General features: G+C 33.2%; 1 long non-coding RNA gene across 1 annotated transcript; it reads right to left on the bottom strand.

Moving 5' to 3' along the window:
• Nucleotides 1-366: 366 nt before the first annotated feature.
• On the bottom strand, nucleotides 367-3,670 carry LOC102579522 (uncharacterized). The gene is made up of 3 exons (XR_367268.2): nucleotides 3,441-3,670; nucleotides 1,519-1,551; nucleotides 367-566 (listed from the first exon to the last, which is right to left on the bottom strand). It is a non-coding gene; the product is annotated as an uncharacterized lncRNA (long non-coding RNA).
• Nucleotides 3,671-5,059: the final 1,389 nt, after the last annotated feature.

Below are 5,059 nucleotides of genomic sequence, written 5' to 3'. Positions count from 1 at the left end.
GTATTAGAGACGAGAAAAATCTGGTCGCCACTCGTCCCTATAGCCTCCGTCGCTATTGACATTTAGAGACGAGATTTTGTAACTGGTCCTTGAAGACCTTTAGGGACAGACAAATTTATGGTCCCTAAATGGCATTTAGGGACCAAATTCCTGGTTCCTATTCGAGAATTGTAATATATTATTTCTCGTCGTAGTTCATCATTAGTGACCCAGTTTACGGTGCTTAAAGTTTTTTATGTGCAACATAATATGGTTATTGACTGTAATTTGTAGTATTATAAATTCTGGTCCTAAACTATAATATTACCAAAATTATACAATGGTTAAAATTTGAAACATAAAAATTAGACACATAATAATCAAATTTTGGATTAAAATAACATTAGTAGAATTATATAACAATAACGTAAGTCATTGTATTGTTTACACAACCCTTCCTTGAATCTAACATCTGTACAAAAAGATACAAATTATTCACCTAATACAACAAAAATAACTAAGAAACTTGTCAACTAGTATCTTTCCTTTCTTTTGCCACTTGACTTGTTAACTGAAAAATTCAATGCCTGTATTGGATATGAGATATATTAGTTCATATGTAATTATTTTGAGCTTACACCTATCACATTCTATTTAGTGCAACTCATAACCTTCAAAATTCAAACATAAATATAGAAGGACATGCGAGAATATATGCAAACAGCAATATGTTAGAATATCTAAAATTGACTTGAAGTTATCTTCTGGTAAAACAAAATTATCATTACCAATGAAAAACATAATAGAGAATGTATGGTCAGGTTATTGTTATTCCATTTATCAGGTTGATTATAATTCAAATACCAATCAACATAACAAGATAAGGCCTTTTCGGTGCATTTCTATTCAGATGCAGATTGCCTTCATTTACTTACATTGAAAAATTCACAAAAACATCAGTCTCATTTATTCATGTAAAGTCATATAACATGGTATACAAAATATACTTTAAGCTCAAAGCTGAGAGCTCGAACATGAATTTATGTGTACTTAAGATCAATTCTTTCAAAAATCACATACAATAAGCATTTAATAAGAGTAACACTACAAAGACAAGTCTGCAACAATATTCAAATAAAAGAGTGTCTAAGTAATACTTTCCAAACTTTAGAAGCTACAATAGTATCCATCTGGTGACCAACACAATAATTTCATACTCTATGCATAGTATCCTAATAGTTTTTGGAACAAGCTATATAACATTCAACAATCACCTAAAAGGGAAACCTTGAACAACCACGCCTAAAAGGCCCGAAACCTTGTACAACCACACCTAAAAGGGAAACCTTGAACATCCCAACCACACCTCTAAAATCTCTTAAGCCATGTAATTCCGATATAGATATATAAAGGTCTAATTTTCAAACAATAGAACACTAAAAATGATATCACTGGACTTTACCCATTCAAGAAAAATAAAAGGCAAAGAGAGTAACAAAATATAGAGCTAAACCCAAAATAAGAACAAGTTGGAACTACCTTGGTATGTACTTCAGTGTCTTGATCATTTTCCTGCAAATGTAACCAACTAATGCATTATATACAATAAGCTCTCAGTCCTCATCACCATAATAAAACAAAAATAAATAAATTAATACCAGCGAACATGACCAACTCATACATTTAGGCACCAATCTTAACCTTAAAACAAAATGTTCTTCAACATCAAAAGAACTTTTTGAACAACTTTAAATAATAATCAACTTTTTTTTATGACAAGGAAAACCCGCAGCCGCTACCCTTTGGGTGCACACATGGTAAAACCCCTGCTCCTTTGCACCAAACTTTATGCTGTAAATACTATTTTTGTATTCAAGATCACATTATAATTCATTTAGCCGACTTAAACCAGCAAAATAAATTGATGTTTTGTTAGTCGTTACTCACTTGGTATCTCATTTTCAAGAAATAGATGATGTTGGAGACTGAAAATTAATGTGTTGAGCTTAAATTAATTTATTTAATTGCTTAAGCTCATTTATCTTTTCTTATGCATGCAAATTCTTGAAACAAAATAACATTATCATTTCTTTTTAGAGGCCAAAGACCTTTAACAGCAAACAGAGAAGGAAATTTCAATCACGCCAAATAGAAAATAGGTAGTTAGGATAGTAGCACATGACAACATATATAGGATGGACGGACAATTACTTTTGCTGCGTGATACTACATAGAGAAACTGAGAAGTCAAGAGAAATTCGAGCACAAGAGCATGAAGAACATCTAGGCCAAAAATAACAACAAAAACAGGGGCTCAATCTTATACACCAATTTCTTCAAAATAATATTATGCTAACAGTACTTCCAAATTAAACTTGTAATTTCTGCATCAATCGTTAACTTTAGCCCAACTTTGTGCTATAGTCAAGTATTATCTCAACAACAAAGTGTCATATATGATAATCTCTAGTTTAGACTACAACTCCACTTTAACTATTCAGTGAAGTTATTCATTCTGATACAATTGAATATTAAGTTGAGATAAAAGATAAACTCTATAAAGAACTTTATTACTCCTACACTTTTACTTTCATTATAAGCTAATATATCATGCACTCACTATCTCCTATCAAGAACAAGTTAAAAAGCAAGGAGTTTCAGCACACACAAACATAAAATCTTATTTTTATTCTGCATATAAAAAAATCAAGGGATGAGCTTTGTTAATGCACTTAAGAAGAGCAATTTAACTCCACAAAAACTAAGTTTTGAATCAATATAGAGTCTAGATTATAATGCTTAAAACTAAGGAAATGTGAATATTAATTTGGAGAGAGCATTTCTTGATAGAATGAACATAAATATTTACAAAGAAGAGCTTCAACCAATGAGTCTGTCACTCCAACTAGAGTGTCACTCATTAAATAGACGCATATCTGTCGAAATACTTTCATTGGAAAATCTCTTTGAGATGCTATAACAAAACCAATTCACACATTTTTTCTTTCTCATCTGATTATTTTTTCAATCAGATTATACTTACCAAATATACAAAGTTTGTTACGATTGAAAAATCCTTAAAAGTTCACAGTAAAGAAACTGAATAAGAGGATCTTTAATTTTTTTACCAACTCATCATCTCATAAGAAATACCATAATGACAACACTAAAAAACACCATCGTCCTTTCAAGAAAGTCCCCAAAAGACATGCTTATCACAACCCTAATTAACAAATTCCTAAAATACACTCTAAAACATTCTTCCTAAACCTCCAAGATCTAGCTTTAAACCAAGAACTATAACGTGTATCCCTCATATAACAACAATTAGTATCCTAAACAACCCCAATCTAAAAACACTCGATCAAAAAAATAGAAAGGACGGAAGGAAAATAAGTCCGATTTCAATTGGAAAACAAGAAGACGTAGACAAATCAGATGTAAGAGAAAGAAAAACTTACTCATGAATGATGTAGAATGGCAGTGCTAGACAAGAAGGTTTTTCTTCCACTTTTTTTTTAGAGAGGAGAGAGTGGCGGGGTTTAGGGATTTGAGAAAGAATTTATTTGAGAGCCTTCTTAGTATATACTGCATTTTATCTTTTAGAGACGGGTTGTTTTCCTTTTCATATACCCATTCGGGTATTAAAATATAAAACTATGAATTCGGGACGAAGTAAAATTATCATCCCTATAAGTATACTTTTTGGGACCATATTTACTATCCGTCCCAAAATCATGGTCTTTAATAAACCTTTTTCTTGTAGTGAAGAAAAAGAGAAGGAAAGATTCTTAGTGTAGGTTATACAAGTAGAGGCAGTGTCAACATAGAAACTCTGATTTGCATATCAGACATGACTTGAAGATTGCACCTCCTGTACGAACAAGTTTGCAACAAGCTCTAAAGGAAACCCTTGAAACCTAAGGGGACTGGACTAGGCACCACATCGGTGATCCGAACCATTATAAAAACATCTTGTGTCATTTTACTTTCAGTAGCTTATCTTGTTTTATACTGTGGAACTAACATGCAGGTGAGTCGACTACTTCTCACAGGAAGTTGACTGAAGGAATTTTAATTCACCCCCCCCCTCTTGACTTTCAATTGGTATTAGAGCAGGTCTCACTATTTCAGTGTTTAACCACACGTGAGCAAAGATCCAATGGCACACTATCAGCTTCCAGGCGCTTTACTTCAAGATGGACATTCTTCACATCGACCACCATACTTCAATGGACAACATTACTCTCATTGGAAAGACAGATTCAAAATCTTTGTTTCCTCAATGATCATCAAGCATGGATAGTAATCAAGAAGGGCCCAAAGCCTATTCCTGGACTGATTGAAAAAAATGGCACTGAAAAGCCATTTGATCATGAATCATTTGACATCACTAAGGAACGACAAGAGGTAATTCAAACTAACGCTAGAGCTATACGTTTGTTATATTGTTCAGTGAGTGGAGCCGAATATGATAAAATATCAACATGTGAAACTGCGAAAGAAATGTGGGACAAACCAGAAGTGACTTATGAAGAAACCACTAAAGTAAAGGAAGCTCAGATCAGTTCTCTTGTAAGCGAATATGAGTTATTCAAAATGGCCGAAGATGAAAACGTTGAATCCATGTTCTCGAGATTCAGTAGAATTATCTGTGAACTCAAATCACTTGGAATGGTGTACTCTAATGCACTACAAGTCAGAAAAATCATTAGAAGTCTTCCTAAGGCATGTAAAACTAAAGCTGCCATTCTTGAAGATGGAGATCTACAGAAGATGACATACGATGAACTTCGAGGCAACTTAATGACCTATGAACAAAATCATATTAACAGGTACAACAAGGATGATAAGAAGAAGACAGTGGCATTCACAGCCGAGACATCTGATATTGGAGAAGAAGTCGATGAAAATCAAGACGAAGGAATGGCTCTTATAAATCGAGGAGTGAGACAAATGCTTAGACAAAGAAGACAGAGACCTCAACAAAAGAACGATTTCAATATGAATGATGATCGATGCTACTATTGTGGAAAACCAAGACACATCACACAAAATTGCCCAGAACGAAGAAAAAGAA

The sequence above is a fragment of the Solanum tuberosum genome, unplaced genomic scaffold (genome assembly GCF_000226075.1).
Source record: "Solanum tuberosum cultivar DM 1-3 516 R44 unplaced genomic scaffold, SolTub_3.0 scf00082, whole genome shotgun sequence".
NCBI lineage: Eukaryota > Viridiplantae > Streptophyta > Magnoliopsida > Solanales > Solanaceae > Solanum > Solanum tuberosum.
The sequence above is the reverse complement of the archived record's forward strand: the minus strand, read 5'-3'. Positions and strand labels throughout refer to the sequence as shown.